The sequence below is a fragment of the Eriocheir sinensis genome, chromosome 8 (assembly GCF_024679095.1).
Source record: "Eriocheir sinensis breed Jianghai 21 chromosome 8, ASM2467909v1, whole genome shotgun sequence".
NCBI lineage: Eukaryota > Metazoa > Arthropoda > Malacostraca > Decapoda > Varunidae > Eriocheir > Eriocheir sinensis.
In genome coordinates, this window is record NC_066516.1 from 14,438,612 (window position 1) to 14,462,595 (window position 23,984).

Consider the following 23,984-nt stretch of genomic DNA (forward strand, 5'->3'; position numbering starts at 1 on the left):
ATTAATAAACTATCAATCAATCAATCAACTTTGATGTTTTCAGTGCTGGCAATGAAATCACATATCAAGCTTCTGACAACGTCGTGTTGGTCCTCTTCTCCAGTGATGGCATATGACAATGCACGGAAAAGACAATTTCGGTCACCTTCAATTACTTTAACGGCAAGAGGTTCGTTGGTGTTTTTGAAGGTCTTTTTTTCCAGATAGACCTGTTGATATTTTCTTGAATACCCAGGGCCCGAATTCACAAAGGCTCAGTTCGTAGTTTTGGGCCCTTAGTGCGTATTTTGAGAACATTGAGATTCACAAAGCTCGCGCGGTAATAACCAGTAACACTAAGTGCCGGAAGGTTTGGGTTGTCTCTGTAATGTAATGTATGAGCGAATTCGCATATTTCGAACTCGCATATATCGAATACCCGATCTCTCTCTCTCTCTCAACTCAAAAGCGTTCAATGCGTTAAGGACCTGGGGGTCAAAATCGCGTCAGACCTCAAATTCTCACAGCAATGCATCGATGCAGCAAATAAAGCGAACAGAGTGTTGGGCTTCATTAAAAGAAACTTTTTTATTCAAGAATAAAGATATATTATAGGGGTGAGGACACCGCCTATAGTCTGGACCATGGGGTCTGTGTGGTCTGATTTTCTATGTAAATCTATGTAAATTCCTCTCTCTCTCTCTCTCTCTCTCTCTCTCTCTCTCTCTCTCTCTCTCTCTCTCTCTCTCTCTCTCTCTCTCTCTCCACACACAACTTTTTTTTAATGATAGTGAAAGATTGGCGTGAATTTCAAGTCTGACGGGGAGGCGGTGGCTGAATCGACAGAGTAACAGCACCGCGTTCAGGAGGACGCGAGTTCAATCCCCGCCCGGTGCCACCAGGCTGGGATTTTTCAGCCGCCGCCGAGTGGCTTAAAACTACCCACATGCTGTCCAGAAGACCACCTATCAACCCGGACTCTAGATTCTAGGATTAAAGATGAGCTCCGGGAGGGCAGCATATGAGCCAATGCAAGATGGCGCCACTATAAACACTCGCCTGCGCCAGAACGGGCTGGGCCGACCATCAGGACCCACCGGGAAAAAGCCTTGGGCCGACCATCAGGCCCCACCGGGAAGAAGCCTACCGGCGCTATAGGCCGCGACGTAAAAAAAAAAAAATCAGTTGTCTATATAAATATTTAATTTTCTCGGGACAGAGGAGGGATATGGTAGACCTTGAGAGAGAGAGAGAGAGAGACCTATAAAGTATTACAATTGACACCTGTTAAGTTTATAAATATCGTAATAATATTATAGAATTATTGGTACAGGAAGGGCGTTGAAATATAAGGAAGACTTGCAGGAATGAACCAACGGGGAGGAGTTAGCTTTGGGCGGGGACCAAAGGATTCTAGAGTCTTCTCTAGACTCCTTGGCGCCCATCACACCACCCCTTATTACGTCACTTCGAACGTCCCGCTCCCCGTCGCGACCCCGCCCACACTCCCCTCCCGACGTCCAATCAGCATCCGGTGTAGCGGGACATTCATGAAGGAGCATGTAGGAGCAGGATAAAGATTAGACTAGCCAATCACAGGGCTAGAATTTAAAGTATCGTACCGCAATCTGGCAGGAAAAAGTGCAGCTGGTATTTCTTGCAACCCCGGTAATATAAAGACATGACACATTTTTAGCCTTAAAGATCCTCCACGAGACTCAAACACGTGAATGAGAGTTGGTTTGCAAGTTGATTGACCGAAATAATGGATCAATAACACAAAACTATCACATTTGAACTTGGTAAAGCAACAGGTGAGCCAACCAACGTGCCAGATTGTCGTACTCTGCCTCTTATGATTGCCGATTTCCGACCCAAAAACTGCTTTCATCACACAAATAACTGCCTCATATGTGGTTATCGTTTAAATGGTTAATTATTGGTGTTTCTTGGCAACAGTTATGTGCCGGTAAATCCGCGGCTTTGAGTACGATAATCTGGCAACGGTGGAGCCGACCGGCCAGTCGAATGTTGCGAGAAATACCTCCTCGCAGAAATAAGTCGCTCTGTTGTCCAATACGTATATGTGCCCACTCGGGAATTCATAGCAGGAAATCCTATTAATTTGCATGGTGTTGTTCTAGTTTTGTCCACTTGTGATCTTCGTGATGGTTGATATTGCAGGTGTAGCAGAAAATCACCGGCAAGACAACAACACTAGACCACAGCAGACCAAACCAGCAAGAATTGAGTGGACATCGACGTGAGTAATTATTTTAAAATCTGCCCTGTTCGCTTGTTTTAGAGCCTTTTGTGGATTGAAAGTGTTTCTCTGATGTCTGTGCTACATATTGGAGCCGAAACAGCAAGGACAAGTAAACGATAGCGGTGAGTGAAATACGGAAAAAAACAAGCAAGTTGAATCTCTCCATGCGAGCTATTTTGCGGCTGCGAGCTGATTCCTGCAACATAATATATGATCCAATGTCAGACCTGCCTCTTGTATCTTCCCTTGATGGCTTTGCTTTATCTCTAAACGTACTACTAATGGAGAAAACAATAGCCTTTCCGCTTCTCCATCAAAAAACACTCACGTGAGCGAATACGTTTTTATCTGTATACGTATATCCGTAGTCGCCGCAGCGTTGACTCCTCCCTTATATTCGTTTTTACATGACAGCGGTCTCCCTTTACCATTAACCAAACAGTACTATTATGATATATATTAATATACTGTATTATTGGTCCCCATACACTATCCATATAGTATATACTGTATAAACTACCCGGTAGATTCGTAATATAAATATAGGAAACGTTGGCACCTGCAGACGATTGCACCACGTTACGCAATACTCAAACGTATTGCAGCGCTCTATATAAAGCCCGCGCAGCCGCCGCCACCCCTCATAACAACGAAGACATGATAGACGAGAACAAACCTCCATACACCAAGATGAAGCTTCCCAAAGTCTCCCGGTTCCGGTCATTGGCTCTCATCGGGCACTACATCTTCATGGGAGTAGGGTTCATGGGAGTAGGCTTCTATATAGCACGTGCGACTGCCGAGTGTGGCGCCGCGGTCCTGTCTGCCGGAGATGGAAACACCACAGAAGTCCCCTTGACCACACCAAGGACCACACTGCCGCTCACGGACGAGGAGAAAATCAACTTGCAAGAAAACAAGCTGCGATCCATTGGGTGTGAGCCTAAGCCGGTGAAGGAGAAGATTGTACGTTATTTAAAATACCACGACGAGCTGGCAGACAAAGAATTCAACCCCGAGGTGTTCACCGTCAACCGTTGCCTCGAGAACAGCAGCTTCTGTGGTGACTCGCGCCTGGGAAAATCGTACGGACCCTGCCTGCCATACTCGGGGGCTATCAAAGAGCTTTCTGTCAGCGTCTTCTACTACGAGGGCAGGAAGAAGATATTCAAAGAGGTGCTCGTGCCAGAACACACGGCCTGCAAGTGCCCCAATAAATGACGTCTGAAGGAACGCTGCCAGAGGGGCGGAGGACCAGCTTCAAACTGTGCTACGTATACTTTTGTGAATGTGAACTGTGCCATAGCCTATAGTGGACAGGCACACTACTGTTTTGTTTTGTTATACATGACACAACAGGAAACGGTGTGTGTGTGTGTGTATGTGTGTGTGTGTGTGTGTGTGTTATGCTCAAGTGAACTTTAAATGGCTGAATTAATATGCCTACATATTTAATTATTTCAAGTACTTAAAAATGTGATGGAAAAGTAACCCTCAAAAAAATAACTATCATGATGTTTAATGTGTTATGATGATGGAACTAATGAATAGTCTAGTTTTTCAAACATTTTGATATTACTGAAAGTGATGAAATCTTGGATGGGTTTTACTTTCTCCACAACTGCTCACTAACTGACAGTTAGCGCAGGCGATGTACGAGAATTTAATGTAATTCTGTGATTGCTTGACGAATTTGTTGGCTAATGATGATGTAAGAGCGTGTCAAGATCGTACGTATTATCTGTTCCGCCCGAAGACTACCGTTCTACCTCTGTTCCTCGGGTCATGTGATAACAATAAATATTTTTTTTAACTTTTGTATCTAAGGTGTTTTGTTTGTCCTGCAGTGTCACCCAACGCCTTCCTCATGAATGTATATATAGAAATCTCTCTTAGGTTGAAGATCACCTAGTCTGGACCAAGGGGTCATACATCAAAGAGAGTGTACGTGGTCTGATTTTCTATGTCCTATGCACTCAAACATTTTTTTTACTTAAGGTGAAAGATTGGCGTGAATTTCAAGTCAATCACTTGTCTATATAAATATACAATTTTCTCGGAAGAGGAGGGATGATTGCATCAGCAGGCCTTGAGAGAGAGAGAGAGACCTATAAAGTATTATACAATCGACACCGATGAACTTTATAAATATCGTAATATAGGATTGGTAAAGGAGCTAGGGCGTTGAAGTATAAGGAAGACTTGCAGGAATGAACCAAGAAGGAGGAGTCGGCTGTGGGCGTGGACCAAATGATTATAGTCTTCTGTAGACTTCTTGGCGCCCATCACACCACCGGGGGCCCATGACGTCACCTCTTAGCTGCAGCTGGGACATTGACAAGTAGCATGAAGTAGGGTAGGGGAAGTAGGGTGTTCGCTCTTGGGGGTCGTCAATTTGAAATTTACATGATTTTTTTTTTTTCTTATCCTATTATGATCATGATTCTCTCTCTCTCTCTCTCTCTCTCTCTCTCTCTCTCTCTCTCTCTCTCTCTCTCTCTCTCTCTCGAGCTACGCATGTAATAAAGAGCTGCTTCTGGAATTGTCTTGTAAGTTATGAAAGTGAACGAGCTAAATTATGAACTACCATCCCAAAATTCTAACTAGCATCGGGGCAGTCGAGTAATTAACTTGTATAAGGGCCCAGAGGAGGGGGGGGGGTGAATGTCCTTAGTATATCACTCTCCTACCCTTCTAATATTGTAGATCTCAATGTATGTGGTTGGTTTCCATAGCTGAATTTTTGAGTTCCAATTCTAAATCCAATCTAATACATACATGAAACCCCACACCACGTGCTCGCTCAATAATTACTTTAATACTACCACCACAATTAACACGGTTACCATAATAATACCGAGTGTAATGACGAGCTTCTGAGGAGCTATGTAGGATAATCAAGGATAGGGTTGTGATGATTTTTGGTGGTTTAGATACAGGTTATATATGTCAAGGGAAGTATTAGTCCAACACCACAAGAATCATTCAACCCATAGGGATAATAAGGACATGAAGTCCCCTGCAGTTTACAAGGGGTAGGACAGGATAGGGGAGTGTGGCCGCGCAATGACAGATCCAAGGGGGGGGGTGTCACCTTGTCACGTGCCCCCCCCCCCCATATTATATTTTTTTAATAACGGAATTAATAATAATAATGATAATTATTATCATAATTATTATTGGTATTATTCTACTTTCTTCCCAGTCTCGCAGCGGTACTTCTCACACTTCCCATCGGTTAGATCTCATTATTCTACGCATTTTGAACCCCATTTATGTGCGTCGCAAACTGCTAGAAACGCCGCTAGCGATTTTTTGAAAAGTTAGTGAGTTTTTTGCGGCCGCCTCGGGGCGTCACAGGGGGGACTGGGATACTTTGTTCCCCGTCTCTTCTCACACTTCCCATCGGTTAGATCTCATTATTCTACGCATTTTGAACCCCATTTATGTGCGCCGCAAACTGTTAGAAACGCCGCTAGCGATTTTTGAAAAGTTAGTGATTTTTTTGCGGCCGCCTCGTGGCATCGACGCGTCGGTGCCGTCGCCGCCGCCGCAAAATAGCTCACATTCATTATCTACCTAATGAAACATCACTAGACCTTCATATAATAAATTATCTTTTCTACAAACGCTTGGTTAGCGATGGTACGCTAGGTTAGCGATTAACCCACGCATGTGGGTTATTTTTTATTTTTTAGAACACGCGCAGACCAACGGCTGCCGTGTTGCGAGCTATTTTGCGGTGGCGGCGGAGGCACCGACGCTCAACGTCAGCAGCAGCAGTGTTAGTTAGGGATGGGCAAGTACCGTTAATTTGAGTACCGGTAGTACCGGTACCGAAAACTCAGGTACCGTTAGTACCGGTACCGGTACCCAAAGGAGTATTTTTTTTATCTTAATGACTTCTGATGAAATTCCCAAATAAATTTCCTGTAAAGAAAACTCTCTCTCTCTCTCTCTCTGAATGAAGTGAATATTTATTTTTTCAATAAAAAAATAGCATGTATAGTTATTATGGATGTACTCGATCATAATCTAATAACAATAACAATATATATTAGCAACCTAAAAAAGAAAAAGAATCGGACATGAAGAATTATCCAGGAACTCCAATAAATAAATCAAATCATAAAATAATGGAAACGGGAGCTGTGATGGAAACGAAAAGCAGGACAAAATGGTGGGAACTTGGGGAGAGGGTCAGCGAGGCCGTGACTCAGCAGCGAGCACAACATTCAATTAGGCTTAAAGCGTCTCTACAGGGCCCATACCAAATGGCGACGGGCGAGCGCCGAGCGTCACTAAAATCCAAACGGTAACGGTACTAGCGGCAATGCTCAGTGCCGAGTGATCATGTCTTCCCGGCACTGGGTACCGGTATCGGGTGCCGGCTGAATAGATTCTTCCCGGCACTGGGTACCGGTACCAGGTGCCGGCTGAATCGATTCTTCTCGGCACCCGGTACCGGTACCTGGTGCCGAGAAGAATCTATTCAGCCGGCACCCGGTACCGGTACCTGGTGCCGGGAAGACTCATGATCACTCGGCACTGAGCATTGCCGATAGTACCGGTACCGCTTGGATCTTAGTGACGCTCGGCGCTCGCCCGTCGCCATTCGGTATGGGCCCTGTAGAGACGCTTTAAGCCTAATCGAATGTTGTGCTCGCTGAGTCACGGCATTTTGTCCTGCTTCATTATTTTATTTATTTATTGAGTTACTGGATAATTCTTCATGTCCGATTAGGTTGCTAATATATATTGTTATTGTTATTAGTCTATGATCGAGTACTTTCATAATGTATACATGCTATTTTTTTATCGAAAAAATAAATATTCACTTCATTCAGAGAGAGAGAGAGAGAGAGAGAGAGAGTACAACAGACGACACATCCTAATAATTATAAATTATTGAGGGCAGAAATAAATGAGAAAAAGTCCACTATGTGTGTGTGTGTGTGTGTGTGTGTGTGTGTGTCTCTCACACACACACACACACACAGTGGTCTTTTTCATCTCATTTATTTCTGCCCTCAATTAGAATGTTTCTTCTGTTGTACACTCTCTCTCTCTCTCTCTCTGAATGATTATTTATTTTTTCGATAAAAAAATAGCATGTATAGTTATTATGGATGTACTCGATCAGTCTGATAACAATAACAATATTTATTAGCAACCTAAATAAAGAAAAGAATCGGATATGAAGAATTATCAATAAATCCAATAAATAAATCCGAGCAATCTGGTACCGGTACCGAGCAATCCGGTACCGGTACCGTACCGTTTAGCTGGTACCATTAGTACCGGTACTGGTACCGGTACCTGTCCACCCCTAGTGTTCGTTACCCGTGAAATGTCAACACATGAGGATGTCACGCTCTCCCTCCCAGCCCCCTCCATTGCGCCCCGTGGCGGCCGCAAAAAACCCGCTAACTTTTCAAAGCTCGCTAGCGGCGTTACTAGCAGTTTGCGACGCACATAAATGGGGTTCAAAATGCGTAAAATAATGAGATCTAACCGATGAGAAGTGTGAGAAGTACCGCTGCGAGACTGGGAAGAAAGTAGAACTTTACCTTATTATTATTATTACCATTATTATTAAAATGCATAAATGAATGATTATCTATAGTTCGCGTTAACATAAAAATTATGTTTAAAGCTAAAAAGAAAAAAAAAACGTGAAATACACAGTTTATTCACGCTCCGTAAGTTTCGCCTCGCTGACTTGTCTAGTACGCGTATCGGACAGGTGCTGGACAAAGGGGAGAGAGAGGCTCAGAGAGCAGCGGCTGGTCGCTATTGATGTACAAAGACTACCTCTTAATAAATGATCCAGTTCTGGGCCTAGATGATTTACATGATTATGTCACTGAATTCAGAATGTGGAGATCACGTTGGTCTTCTGTACTATAGGTGAGGAGAGATTGGATGGGCTTGCAAAACTATGCATTCACCGTGAACTGAATATCGGTGATCTGATTGAAAATTTTGTTACGGCTGTCACTGATATCTATCTATCTATATGTGTGTCATGTCACCATGGGCCAAGATGTACGCTGAGGGAAGGAAGTGGGTGCTGAATTCAATCTTATTTGCTGATGATACAGTGCTCATTGCAGAAAATGAGGTAAAATTCTAGTGTTTGCCCATACTCCCCCCTCACCCCCAAAACAAGCTTGGGGACCTGTGGGAATGCGTATTTTTTTGTGGGGGGAGGGGGGAAAAAATTCCCTAGATCTAGGGAAATTCCCTACATTTAGGGATTTTTCCTCCCACCACCACTAAAATGAGGGTTTGCGACGAATTTAGTGTTCCCTATACGTAAACCACGCATTCTCACTGGATCCCCCAAGCTTGTTTTGGGAGAGAAGCGTAGTGAACCCACCAAACGATGCTCACCTTACCGGTCTGGCGTTACGCCGGAGGCCTTCTGCGCCCACATAAACCGCCTACACCACACATGTCCTCTCTCTAGCACCGGTGCCAGTAGGTTGTTACCTCATCGCAAGGTTTCTGTCCTGCTGATAGAGTCCGTACACCAAACACGGTGTATCTTCATTGTTTATTACTGACAAGCAAAACCACCGGCTAGCCGTGATGCGTCCAACGCCGCGCCTTAAACAGTACTGCGGGTTCATCTACAGCAAGTGCAGGCTCTCGAACCTCCGGCCATTGCTGTTCGAACACGTGAATCCTTAATGACCGCATTTTGAATCTGCTTCACAGGTTCGTGTTCCCAATATACAAGGTGATTGTGGATATTGACTCCGCGCCTGCAGAATACGATAATACGCCTCCATATACCATAGTTAAAAAACAAAATACATGAACATGTCCCTCAACTATAATATGAAGGGGGCGCCAGTAGCGGATCCAGATCCAGCCCCTTCCCCCACCGATCTTGGGGGACCCTCGGGAAGTCGGGGTATTTGGGTGGTGGAGCATATTTAAACTACTCCAAGCGAACTTTACGACCTGCTAACGGGGGGGGGGGGCTTTGCCCCCCTCGACCACCCTGCTAACCAAATAATATGAGCTTGAATGTGCATGAAAGAAAAATGGGGGAGCATGTAAAGCATAGTTGACTAGATACAGGCAAATAGACTGGCAGGGTACAAAATATACATTGGGGGTCAAGTGCTGTTACCGGCCAGATAAGACTCATCAGCTGTGGCGAACTTCCTCCGGGTATTCAGTTTGAGACTAAAAATAGATGTGTGAATACAAAGAAATTGGTATAAATTAATGCAAATTCAGGTTAAGGAAGAAGTCAAGAAATGGTTCAGGAAATACAGTAGGGGAGGAGAGTAACTAAGCAGGCAATGCAAACAGGATTGAAAAGCTTTGATTGGATGTCACCAGTTTATAGTTGGGAAGAGGATGTTGGTGAATAACCCACTGAAAAAGTTAATTATGTAGACCATTTATGACAATATATCCTTGTGAATGTGGGATACTAATGGAAAATTACAATCATGTTCTATGGCAAGTTTTTATTCCAAGGTACCCATACACAATATTACTATCTGGTAGTAAGATAATAGTCATCAAAGTCATGCACGTTTTATTAATGTTGACCATGTTGGGACTTGGGACACACGAATATACAGCCAGTCAGGATCCCATGGTGTCCCACACAGCCTGACACACTGGACCACTTCCTGCTTCAATGCCCAAGATTTTGCTCCCTTCACACTATCCGAACACACACCCTTCACAGCATCCTTAACAAAACTCAATATCCATGGATCAACTCACAGGACCTTGGCAGCAACTCCTTTGATGCCAACAGTTCTTTCCAAACCCTCATATGTACAACAACCTTCCTACAGAAGTTGAGTTAACTCAAGAGGATCTAGCCTCTACAGTCGAAGGACAACATCACCTCACCACCAGCCAGACACCACTTGCACTGCTGGGGCCCCTAAAAACATGAAGCCACTTAGAATGTTGGAGCCCCCTGAAACACTGAAGCAGCCAATTGCACTGCTGGGGCCCATTAAAATACTGAAGAAGCCACTTGCAATGTTGGGGCCCCTCAAAACACTGAAGAGCCACTTGCAATGCTGGGGCCCCTGAAGGAATGGGTAGTCCTATTTTCATGTGAAAAAAGTGAAGTTTATCCCACATAACCTTGTACCATCTACAAAACCAACTGGTAATTGTACTACATCTATACATATCACCATCACAACTGAAGCTAATGTGGAAGAATCATGATACTGCGATTGCTATGTACACAGTCACCTTGATTTTGCTGAAGACCAATCTTGAGGACACCCTTCTCCCTCCAGCCAAGAAAAAATCCTTCACATATTCTGAAAATAAAAGTCCACTTAGAATCAGGAGAGTGGGAGCGTAAAGACAGTAGTAAAAATTGTGCTCAGTGGAGTTCTCTCCTCATGGGTAATCGGTCCCGAAAGATGAAACATCATAAAAATGCTAAACAATAATGGTAACTAACATCCCAATTCTTTCATTAACTAGTGATAATAATTGCTGCAGTAAAGTAGTATTAGTACTGAGGTAGTGTTCTTCTTTACTACGAAGTATAGAATTACTAACAAGAACAGCTGAACAACACACCTTCATTGCTCTCATTCTCTGGATAACCTCCATCTTGGGACAATTTCTTCTTCAATCTCCACACTTTGGCCCTTCTGAAAAGACCAAAACCACATGTAAGGATTGTAACAAAAGGAGCTGGATTACAATAGTGAACACTTAAGGCTCAGTGGAGATTTCTCCTCAAGGGTAATCGGTCCCGAAAGATGGAACATCATGACAAAATAAACCAAATTAGCAAAAAGAACTAGCTGTCAAAATCTCTCCTCCAGAAACAATAGGCTCCTTGTTAAGATGAATTTACTGAAAAGATATATCAGAACATCCGTTGCATTGATGTGACATGGTTAGTTTTCTGTAAGCTGATTTGACAAGGAAACTTTCTCACCTTCACCTTGCTGATCACCACTACAAGGATATACTTCTTGGATCACGCACGTGTTCTGAAAAAAGAGAGATCAGGCCACACGTTAGCATCATGGGAGAAGTGGCGTGAAGAACAGTGAACATTTGGAGATCAGTGGAGATTTCTCCTCAAGGGTAATCGGTCCCGAAAGATGGAACATCATGAAAAAGCTAAATGGCAACTTTTTTCTTTTAAAACGAGTGCTTATATTCAACAAAAACAAATTATCTAGTAAAGATATACATAAACTTACTAACTGTACATTTTTTCAATTATTTAATCTGAGTTCATGCCTCTCACCAGCATAGCCACAAATAGCAAATCCTTCTAATGTCAATAACTGAAAAGATATATCAAAACCTCCGTTGCATTGATGTGACGTGGTTAGTTTTCTGTAAGCTGATTTGACGAGGAAACTTTCTCACCTTCACCACCTTGCTGATCACCACTACAAGGATATACTTCTTGGATCACACACGAGTTCTGAAAAAAAAGAGATCAGGCCACACATTAGCATCATGGGAGAAGTGGCATGAAGAACAGTGAACATTTGGAGATCAGTGGAGATTTCTCCTCAAGGGTAATCGGTCCCGAAAGATGGAACATCATGAAAAAGCTAAACAGCAACTTTTTCTTTTAAAATGAGTGCTTATATTCAACAAAAACAAATTAACTAGTAAAGATAAACAAACTTACTAACTACATTTTTTCAATTATTTAATTTGAGTTCATGCCTCTCACCAGCATAGCCACAAATAGCAAATCCTTCTAATGTCAATAACTATAAAATCTGGACAAACCTGCTCCTGAAGACTGTCTTCCCTCCTCCTCCTGGATGTATGTTGAGGTCACTATTATGAACAAAATAAAACACAGGAGCCTCGGGAGAGGGGAGGACAGTGGAAAGCAAGGAAGGAGGATCCCCATTCCTTCCTCAATCTATTATGCAAGACACCACATTCCTTCTTTCCTTTGCTATGTCTGTCAATCTGCAATATCATAAGACCCTTTTAAAAGTTTTTCTAAAGTAAAATTCATATGTAAAATAGTTTAGCCATTACATACATAAAATAAAAAAAGCTTATATCAAACCCCTCCTAGTCAAATGGGCAGTGCAGGAAATATAACACACATTATATGAAGCACCTTATGAATGAGAAAAAATCCAAGCAAAATCTGAAGTGGATGGATGTTGCTAACTGTAAATGGCACGTTTCACACTATTCTTCACCCACTTCCCCCTTTAAGTGTCATCTTATTGGTGCTGCTTTTTCAGTCACTGTATGGGGGTTTTCTTAGACAACCATCCTGTGGCCCGAGAGCCGAAGTGGCATCTGAGAGTTCCACCCATAACTTACTCTGGCACACTTTCTACACCACAGCACAATGGAAGTGCCGAGGCTCTAACATGTGCCATTGGGAAAGGAATGATGAAATGAAGCAAGAATGAATAAATGAAAAATGAAGGACAGAGTACGTACACACACACACACACGCTGGCCATCTGTCATTCACCTCACCTGTGTTTTCCTGAAGAATGGACAGCTACAACACCCATGATCACCTCGCACAACACAAGGGTGGTTCGGGTCTGCTAGTCTGTCACAGCCCTTCAACCCCAACCACCTTGAATATCCTTCCATCTTGCTTGTCCAGTGTGGCTGCTCCTCAGGGAAGCCTGTAGGGTGAGTGCATTAATAACAACTATTCAATTGTTGCCTAAATAGAAGTTATGTCAAATGAGAAAAAAGCATCACTTATTCATATTATCCAACTTGTTCATAATATAACATACAAGATATGAAGGTTGACATTTTTTTTTTCCTCTGCTGATTTGTAATAAGAGTTAAGCGAGACAGGCTACCAAGCACTCTACTTTTGCTCCCTATAATACTTGTGTAGAACGAAATATGAAGTAGTAGTATTTTTATCATCTGTTTCAGGGTAAAATGTGTGGGAGTTTCCTTTGACAACATCCTCGTGGCCTGGGAGCCTGAATGCTGTCGACGAGTCTCCCAAGACACTCCCTATAATACTTGTGTAGAACGGAATATGAAGTAGAAGTATTTTTAGCATCTGTTCCAGGGTAAAATGTGTGGGAGTTTCCTTTGACAACATCCTCATGACCCAGAAGCCTGAATGCCGTCAACGTGTCTCCCAAGGCACTCACTCTAGCACACTTCCAATACCACAGCACCAGGACCACTGCCATGGCTCAAACAGGTGCCAGACACTAAACATACTAATACAACACAGAAGCAGAGACAAAAGATAAAAGGCAATCATACAGAAAAAATAAATAAAATGCAGCTAAAACAAAGAGGCAGATCTACAAAGTGATATAAAGCAATACAGATCACAAGTTACCTTAGTGGAGCAGGTTTGGGTCCTCCACTGCTACTTTTGAATGCTGAGAGGTTCTTCAGAGTAGACGCTGTTATACTGGAGGCTGATGGATGGATTCCTGTAAGTGGATGGAGAGAAGGTTAATGTGGTGATTATGGTAATGGTAGCACTGGTCATTACAAACTTTAATTCATATTGTTCTGCATTGTGGTCAAACAATTTTAAATAGTCCGTTGAGGCATTGGCTTCCGTGGGTCCTTTCCTCCCCTCTGCTCTGCCACACAGTCCCACTGCCTATCTCTTCCTCTCAAATGTTAGCTATAAGTAACATGTGAGAGGAAAAAATAGGTGTTGGGACTGTGTGGCACAGCAGAAGTGAGAAAAGGACCCACGGAAGCCAATGCCTGAATGGACTCATTGCAATGGTTTGACAATAAAATTCACCATCATTTTACTCATTTTGTTCTACATTAACTCACCATCATAGTACCTATTTCTTTTTTCTTTCAGAGGAAACAGCTCAAGGGAAAAAAAAAATAACTAATGAAAAAACAAAAAGCCCACTACTCAATGCTACTATAAAAAGCGTTCAGTGGCCGAAAGATAGGTCAATCATTCTAAGAATCTTAATAACAGGCATAAAGGAGTTAGAGAGGGGATGAGTGAGAGGAATATGCCTAGAATCATCCAGAGGGGTTTTTACAAAAAGTTTGAGAGAAGAGTTTAGCCTTAGAGATAGATGAGACGGCAGTGCTAGGGTTAAGGAGAGGAGGGAAACATGAAGAAGGGAAATTGGAGGAGATATTTTTGGCTAGGTACCAGAAGTCTCTGGAAGAATTTGAAAAAGCAAGGTTTTGACATTTACTATGGATGAAAGAGCTTTTGGGAAGTCGAAGAATAGATTTGGCACAATTCTGGGCAGAAATGTAAAGATCATGGTTAGCAGGACTGCATAGGCTCTGGTACCTTTTGTGAGCTGCCTCTCTATCTTTGATAGCACATGAACAAGCATGATTAAACCAAGGCTTTTTATTTAGCATGAGGAGTAGAGAAAATACGTGGAATTTCTGCCTCCATTCCATAGACCATCAACTCTGCGCTCGACACACACAAGAGGGATCTCTCTCCTGGAAGCAGTAATCATTCCACAGGAAATCGGAAAAGTACATCCTCAGGTCGTCCCACCGAGCTGAAGCAAAATGCCAGAAGCATTGCCTCTTCGGTGGGTCCAGAGGCTGCACAGGAGTGATAGGATAGGATACAGAAATAAAGTTGTGATCTGAGGAGCCCAAACGGAGAGAACAGTTTGACAGAGTAAGCAGAAGGGTTAGAGGTAAGGAAGAGGTCTAATATGTTTGGGCCTGTCTCCGAGATGGTCGGGAATACGTGTAGGATGCTGAACCAACTGCTCTAGATCATAAGGAGAGCAAAGTTGTGTAGGATTGTTCACCAGGCTGGTCAGTGAAAGAGGATGAAAGCCAAAGTTGATGAACATTGAAATCTCCTAGGATGGAGATTTCAACGAAGGGAGAGTGGGTCAAGATGTGCTCCACTTTAGAGTTCAAGTAGTCAAAGAATTTTACAGTTAGTAGAGTTAGGTGAGATAGACAGTACAGATGTATTTAGTAATAGAATGATAATGAAGTCTTAACCAGATGGTGGAGAATTCAGAAGAGACAAGGTCGTGGGCACGAGAGCAAGCGATGTTGTTGCACACCTAGGCTTGCTGTCAGTAGCTGCCGAGACCTGTGTTTCGGTGAGGAACAGAAGGTGAGGATTAGAGGAGAGATGATGCTCCACAGAATGGAAATTGAAACAAAGACTGCGAATGTTGCAGAAATTAATAAGAATGAGGTCTGAGGAGTTATCAAGACACCTCTCACGTCAGCAGCCAGAAGGGGAGTCCTCCCTGGAGAAATTTGTGGTCCCCCCCAGGCGGGGACTCCGAGGCTATGTTAAAGTACGCCATTTTTATTTTTTTTAAATTTGGGGAAATTGTGTGCATGTTGTGTGACTGTAGTGTGGTGTGGAAAGAAAGGATCTGCCTTTAGAGAGCATGCTGAACTACTCTCAGGTGTTGATGAGACAATAGGGAAATGGGTAATGAGGACATGGAAAGGGTCTTTGGAGGGCTTCAGCACCCTCCTCGCTTCCCATATATACCCCACCAGGAGTGGCTTACGCCTGTTTCAGTAGGTGTCTTCCTACCTACTCCCATATTAGCATTCTCATTGGTTTACAACTAAAAATCAATAAATAATCGTAGCACCATCGTCTTACTCATTTTGTTCTACACTAACTAGCCATCACACAACTAAAACTCTAAATTATATATATATATATATATATATATATATATATATATATATATATATATATATATATATATATATATATAAAAAAAAAAAAAAAAAAAAAAAAAAAAAAAAAAAAAAGAGTAATGTGCTCAAACACAACCTGACTACTACTAACAGGGAGCACATGCCAGGGGGTGCATCTCTTCGTCTTCCTCACCTGGGGGGATCGTCGCCTCCCTCACCGCACGCAATGAAAGGGTTAAGAACACAACCTCTACTCCACAGAACACTAAAGAATATAAAAAAGAAATACAGGATCACTGTTACTGCTAGTCTGTGTGGAATGACATGCAGACACCACCCCCAAGGCCACCAGAGGCAGCTCGGGTGGTGCTTGCCAAGATCCCACAGCATGACCCTTGCTCTGGCACCCTGTCGATGCCACAACACCACGCCGGCTGCTGGGGTTCTGAAGGAGTGCCTCGCCTCTATCCTTCCCCTATCCCTCTGCCTCTGACACCTGATTTATTAGTCTTCCCCAACGATAGTAAGACTCAAGGTGGGGTTAGTTGTTTAAGGTGCTTTTAATGTTACTTTATAATTGAGTTAGAGACACGTTGACAACTAGGTGAAAAGCCAACATTTCTGACTAACTTTGTCCCGAAAATGGAATAAAAAATCCATACTAGCCACGTAACTTAACATATATTAATGCATTAAAAAAAAAAATCTGGTGTTACTCTTTGATGCTTCCCCCTATAGTCTTTCTCATTCCTATTCCACTGCCACTACACTATCCCCTCCTTTTCCCAACATCCCTACCTATTCCCCCTCATCATGCAACATCTGCTAACATCTTCCTATATCTTGTTTCTGTATTCTTTATAGTCCTAACCTTTTCTTTCCACTGACACCTCACACCCTCTCTCCCTTCACCTCTGCTCCCTATATATTCATTAGCATCCTTTATTTCTCACCTTTTCTTTGCTCTAACCACACAAATATGGCATGTCCTACCCCAACACCCCAAACCCCACAACAATCTTTCATGTTTCATGTTCAGTGACTAATGACTACCTAACCCAATAGCCAGCCTCTCAATCACAAGCTGGATATGCACAAACACGTCAAAAAAAAAAAAATAAATAAATAAATAAATAAATAAATAAGTAAAGAGGAAAAAAAGGAACATCACCAGGTAAGAACACACCAGCAATGGACATCAGAGGAGAGTTGGCTGCCATCATAAAGGCCTGGCTTGTGAGAAATCTCAAGTCACCTGTGGCATCAATCAAGATGATGAAATGCCATGATCTCTGGTAGGCGAATATTGCAGCTCATTCCTCTGCTTCTGCTGTCCTGAGAAGTGGAAAAATTACATTAGACACTGTTATTGCCAAAATTGGTGACAAAATATGAGTAATTAGAAAAAATATAAAGTAAAATTCTGTCTGGGGATTACTATCAAACTCCACTCATTAGGCCGTCCACAGCCTGAGAGGTGCTAGCGAACTCCCCACAATATCACTCTGGCACTCTTTCGACACCACGGCACCAACATGGCTGCCGTGGCTCTAACAGGTGCTGCAGCCTGCATGCAACACAATTACACTCTGGCATGTACACTACTGCTTATATGTAGAAAATTAAATCGTTAATGTGCCTACAGGATTTACTTGTTAAGCATTGCTGGTGACTTGCCCAAACAGTTGTCGCAAACAAAATATGCTAGAAGTTGCCTAAGTCATTATAGATAGTTTTGATACCAAAATTGTACAGGTAAACACCACTGGCACCCATAAGATGCTGAACACTGCTGAAGACACATGGTTCAGGTCAAAATAGCAAGTATAAGTGTTTCTGGTGGCAATAAAAAATTCCAAGTCAATTTAGTTGTGTTGCTTACTTGCTTTTACATGTATGCATTGAAGTTTCATGAGGTAGTAAATAACTTTTAAAACTAAAAGGAACAATATTTTTTGTATTAATTAACCTGGCAGCAGCGACAGGCCAAATTTGTAGCTTAGCCGTGTACCAGTGATGGGCCAAATTTTTGCCATGATATAAACACCACAAAATAGATGATACATAAACTGATCACAAATGCGTTGATATATATTATGAAATGGTTTGCTTGAGTGATGATTTTTTCTCATTTTTCTTGCTTAGAGGGAACTTTTAGAAACATGATCCCCACAGCTACCAGGCTAATGCTGTGATGCTTTTATGATATTACTCAATTTACCCTAATGCAGAGAAAAACGTGTGTGGAACATAACAAAACTGACTTAGGAGGGTAAATTTAACTATAACATAAAGAACAATTTTCATGAAAGAAACTGAACACATACCCATACACGAATGAGGTCAAGGATAGGCTGATTTCCAGACCAATGGCAGACCAGCTCCTCAAGCACAACCTTACAGAAGTCTGACCATCTCGACAGGATCTAGCCCCCACTCCAGAGGATCATTAAATCATAGCCTTGAGCAGCCTGCTCTAGGGGCTGTGGTCCCATGGCCTTCTGGCACCCTGACCCCTAAAACACTGGAGAAAACAATATCTGTGAGGAAGGAATATACACATGAATTTAAGACCTAAATTTTAAATTTTCAAATAAAAAACTGTGGCATTAATGCTTTATGTAGCAAAGTTGCAAATATAAGTCTGCTGTATTAAACCATCTTTCAAGACATCAACCTCAGTCATATTGCCCTTCTTAACTGATAACTCAACGTTATATCACGATTACCCATCAAAAAGAGCTGTCCCCTATCCCAATCTCCTCTAACACAGGTACATACTCCTATCAATATGAAATGGAATCCCATTATGAACACTGAGTGCCAGGAACCCAAGCTTTTTGAGCATAAGTCAGGGCAGCAAACCAACTGAGCCAATGCCAGATGACTCATCTATTTATATATTTGAACAATTTATTTATTTTAATAACACCTGACACATCTAGTCCCAACTGTGGACATGAAAGTGAAGGTGACCCCACTCAAATTCATGGTATACCTGGAGAATTTTAATTAACCCCTATGACATGATGTATATATACATTAGAGAAATGCAATAATGCAGTGAAAAAATCCCATAATTAGCACCACTGAGTGCCAGCGATTGAACCTGGGGTTTTTTCACTGCGTTATTGCAATTCCTGTAATGAAAGCGAATATATGAGGCATCCGGAGGTAAAGGGGTGACATCACGAAAACCTAGTTTTGATCCAAAGTTTAGCTAAGTATACTGCACTTTCCCCTTGACTTACCAAGTTTTTGTTTGTATTCATTTTAATTGAATGGCCTAGCTGTATAATAAGAACTTTTTTTTGTATTGGAAGATAAATCAATTTCATTGCTCAATTTTTATACCCCAATTTGGAAATTGGTTAATTGGAATATCCATAATGAATGTGGATTTTTTAAAACCTATGTTGTACGCATAAACTACAGTATGAATCATTTCATTTTAAACCAAACTGCATATTTTTTATGATTTTTTTTAATGAATAATATGAGTAGTTCTGAGGATAATGTTTACTTCCCGGGCTTTAACTCAGACTCCACTTGGTGGGCAGCACGGCCTGTGACTGGCGGAGCAGTGGGAAGTGGGAAAACCAGCTCCTCATTGGTTCTCATTCTGCTGGTGATGTTGCCTCTTTACCTCCAACAACCACTCCATGATAATAAGGAATTCTTGCTCACTTTTTGCTAGTACACCCTCAATTCTCTTGTTATAAAGGTCAGAATACCTTGCACTGTTTTTGAAAATCTTAGAAAATGCATGTGCCTATCGCATGGTACACTTAACTAAAAATGCCAGATTTGGCGATGTTGCCCCTTTACCTCCAGATGCCTTATATAAAAGTTTTCTCAATCTCCAAGATAAAAATAATAATAATCATGCCATAATAATCTGTCTGGGGATTACTATCAAACTCCACTCATTAGGCTGTCCACAGCCTGAGAGGTGCTAGCGAACTCCCCACAGCACTTGCTCTGGCACACTCTCGACACCACGACACCAACATGGCTGCCGTGGCTCTAATAGGTGCGACAACAATTTATAACAGTGGAGATGCAGTTGATTTAATGGAAATGGTTTCCTTTTACATGACTTTGGAACCAATTCTAAATATAAAGATACTGCACTGCATATTGAGCTAAAATTATGGGTAAGTATGAGCTCATATTACTTAATTTTCATCTAAAAGATAAAGTAGATCTACTACCAAATACATGGGATTCACTAATAATCTACATGTGAATGATCCTATCCTTTATCTCCATTTCTACTCATACTTTATCTTAAATGAACTAATAGACTGACAGCATCCAAATAAAAATATCCTCCACTTAGAACTGTGCATAAATACAGTACGGTCTCCAAGTTTGCGATAAATAGGTCGACGTTGCGGGTCACAAACATTGAAATCACAAACTTTGAACCATTATTATGAGAAAAATTGAAAACCATCAACATCTTTCGCTTGGCCACCCATCCGGGCCCAAATAATCCAATTTTTATTGAAAAATGAAAATGCGATATGACCTGAAAGGAGAAGGAAAAAGCTACTAAAACCGGGTTTTTTCACACCTTGTTGTGGTCCTTGACTTCCATTCTTGCTCTTACCCACCCCCTGGGCCTTTCCATCGGCCGCGGGAAGCATTGTGAGTGGGATCCGGGCAGCCAGGCACATGTGTGCGAGCAGCCCCGACCACACGCTGGGTGTGAGCAGCTGATGGGTGGCTGATGATAGAGATGGTGATGTTGAGCGTCGGCGGCATGGCATTTGCATCGGCACGACCTGAATGGTATTTTTATCGGGGCCCGTGTGTGTGTGTGTGTGTGTGTGTGTGTGTGTGTTTATTATGGGTTTGGGCTTCTCAATTTGCCAATTCTTATTTACCAGATGTTGCACGGGACCCCTTTCTTTTCTTCCATCTCCCATAATAAACACAGCCACACACACACTGGCCCCGATAAAAATACCGTTCAGGTCGTGCCAATGCAAACGCCACGCCGCCGACACTCAACATCACCATCATCATCATCAGCCGCCCATCAGCTGCTCAAGCCCAGCGTGCAGTCGGGGCTGCCCGGATCCCACTCACAATGCTTCCCGTGGCCAATGGAAAGGCCCAGGGGGTGGGTAAGAGCGAGAATGGGAGTCAAGGACCACAACAAGGTGTGAAAAATCTCGGTTTTAGCATCTTTTTCCTTTCAAGACATATCGCAATTTCATTTTTCAATAAAAATCTAATTTTTGGGGTCCCTATCGCAAACTTGAAACTCGCAATCTTGGAGACCGTACTGTATGTTCTTAGTTTTTTTTTCTTCAGGCCTCTCATCAGTGTCTAGGCTTCATTTCAGTTTGTATCCAATTTCCTGCATAATTATAAAATTACAAACAAAGCTATTCTAATAATATTTCTCATGCTTTTAAAGGCTGTTGCCATTTCAGCCCAGCTCATCTACCTGTAAAGGTTGTTGTCAGGCCCAGCTCATCCAATACTACATTTATTCACGAAAGGGTAGCCTCCTCTGGCGAAGTTAATACTTACAACATGGATACTTTATTAGTTCCTGAATGCAGTGCAGTTAAGAGACTTCAAGAAAATAGAACGGGGGCGAGGGAGCTAAGCTCCATGTATGAAGCATATTTTGTGTCCATACAACACACTGCCACATTGCTTTTCCGGCGCAAAGAGAAGGGAGGTCAAAGGGGGTGAAGCCCCCCGTTTGGTAAGTTACTTTAAGTAGAGTTTGGTTAGTTTAAATTTACTTGGCACGTGGTGTGGGGTGGCGGAAAACTACGCAGCACAGGACGAAATATGGCTTTAAGAGCAGTGAGTGATATATAGAAGCAGAAAGCAAGTTGAACCTCTCTGCAAGCTATTTTGAGGTTGCAGCAGCTGGTACATAATAAAAGGCATTGAAATTTCATTCATGTAGTGATTTCCGGAGAAAATACTACCTCCGTAATAAACAGCATATTTTGTCCAGAAATAAGCACGCTACTTTAATGTGAATCCCCCTACATATTTTATAATGTATGCAGGTGCACTCAATCTGTCCCACAGTGAGATCCCTGGTGAAGTCCTTTCCACCCCTATCCCTCACCTGTTAGCTACGTTGGGGAGACTTTCTAACCTCGTGATGCCTACTTGGGTGAAACTCCAGAATAACACCCAATTCCAGATGGCGTACCGAGCCGCACCAAACTACTGCCACATTCCCAGGGCCTCGTAAGCCTTTCGAGTAGGGTATTTTTATTGACATCCACCCCTTAGTCCAGTTACTGGATAGACTTTGAACACCAGTGGCAGATGGGTACGCGGCCAGCGAGGCACACGACTACCAATCCTTCCATCATGTATAGTATCAGGACATCTCTCCTCCAGAAATTGACCTCTTTCGACCACTCCTCTTTACTTTTTTTTTTTATATATATATATAGGAGCAGTAATAATAAACCACCAATCCTGTACACAACTACATGAAAACCAAAAAATATCGACCTTGCTATGCTGTAAAAAAAATAAAGTATCTTCACAGTGTACACAGGCTGCAAATAATCCACCAATCATGTCCACAACTCCATAAAATTATTAAAAAAAAAAAAAAATCGCCCTCTCCGCCCTCGTGTGACCACCACCACCACATGGCCCGCTGCTCACCTCGCCCTCATGCTCCCTTCCCGCCTCACTCCTCCTCCTGCACACCTCACACACCTGCACGCACTCATTACCTGTCTCCGGGCCATAGCGGGGGTCAGGAGGGCCACAAACCACCAAAAATCAGGTAAAGTCGAGTGTCCTTGCCTCCCCGTGCGGCCCCGCGTGCTGCCATGGCCGAGGCTCGAGAGAAAATGGACGGTAGGAAGTTTTATTTTTACGATTTTATCTTATTTGTGCCCTCTGGAATGGGGATTTTACATCGATTACCTATTATTTGCATCTGCTTGACTTTATTTACGTTTTATCTATGGGGCAATGTGGTTTTTTCTTGCTTTAAATGGTTATAGAGATGGATTTTTTAGGGGATACTTATTTTCCACGTCTTGGTCCTTGTGTATGTGAGATTTGGCGCCACTTTTAAAATCTCGGTATTTGGTAAACTCGATAATATTTCGTAGTTCGATTTTATTATCTATACGGCACATGTCTTCCTTTAGCTTAGCCTCCCCCTACGGCCCTTTTTTTCCTCACCGTCCTCCCAGATCAAACCATCAATCTATCAACTTTATTTTCCTTCCCCAACATATAACTTGACTGAATGTTTGCTTATTTTATGCAAGGTAGAACTTAAAACAAAAAAACAAAATTCTATACAAACATATGATTACCACTGCTCGTAATTTCTGTAGTGTTCTCAGCCTTCTCTCTCGTATTCATTAACCTCGTATATAATCTCGTAATTCATTAATCAATCCACCGCTCCCAAATGAGCCAAGGCCATATATACACAGAGACGGCCATGGGTGAACGGTACCACCCATGCACTTTAGGAACCACGCCACAGCTATTGAACAAGAAAAGAACATAAACCCACGATCGACCGATGCGGGAGGTCCCAGGCTGTGACGTCATCAACCCCGCAGCCTCACACACTGGCCAGGCTCTTCAGACAATCAGATTTTAGTCTGATTGAATGATTGATAGTTTATTGTTGCAGGTAAACAACAAGGGAGAAGGGAGGAACATGCCATCCCAACCCCCAGGCAGGACAGAGTGTGATTATACAACTATTAATATATGTGTAGGTAGCACCATGAAATTAAAAAGATACAATGGTAGGAAGGAAAGTACTTAGATATCTCCCGTTCGATCTGTGTGACAAGTACTTCATTTTTTTCCGCAAACATGCCGAGTAACTGTTCGGTATATGGGTGCAACAATAATACCAGAAAAACCGGAAATACGGTGCGTTATTTTAGATTCCCTAAAGAAGAATCTGTAAAAAAACAGTGGGTGACTTGCTGCCGGCGTACAGACAAAATAAACACCAGGCACGCGCAAATATGTTCTGTGCATTTTACGCAGACGACTTGAAGCACAGGCTGCTTGGCATTGAAAAGCCTAAAAATCAACGCGTCCTGAAGAAAGATGCTGTCCCCTC

At 42.4% G+C, this 23,984-nt stretch overlaps 1 protein-coding gene and 1 long non-coding RNA gene across 15 annotated transcripts in view; one reads left to right on the forward strand and one right to left on the reverse strand.

The window, feature by feature from the left end:
* The first annotated feature begins 777 nt into the window (after positions 1 to 777).
* The window catches only part of LOC126995578 (uncharacterized), a 60,072-nt gene continuing 36,865 nt past the window's right edge, over positions 778 to 23,984 (forward strand). For 5 of the 11 annotated variants that reach the window (XR_007750430.1, XR_007750429.1, XR_007750428.1 and 2 more), the window contains exon 1: positions 778 to 2,242. The gene's annotated coding sequence lies outside the window, so the exon portion shown is untranslated. The remainder of the gene's footprint in view (positions 2,243 to 23,984) is intronic. The other 6 variants (XM_050855246.1, XM_050855247.1, XM_050855251.1 and 3 more) reach the window with 3 other exon arrangements.
* Positions 9,721 to 22,757, reverse strand: LOC126995589 (uncharacterized). Of its 4 annotated transcripts, none has more exons than XR_007750435.1 (10): positions 22,615 to 22,757; positions 18,208 to 18,404; positions 17,067 to 17,210; positions 13,581 to 13,677; positions 12,734 to 12,891; positions 12,014 to 12,202; positions 11,639 to 11,696; positions 11,196 to 11,250; positions 10,829 to 10,902; positions 9,721 to 10,560 (listed from the first exon to the last, which is right to left on the reverse strand). It is a non-coding gene; the product is annotated as an uncharacterized LOC126995589 (long non-coding RNA). The 4 variants fall into 4 exon arrangements; XR_007750433.1 differs by having other exon boundaries at positions 17,067 to 17,215; XR_007750436.1 differs by having other exon boundaries at positions 11,574 to 11,696; positions 17,067 to 17,215.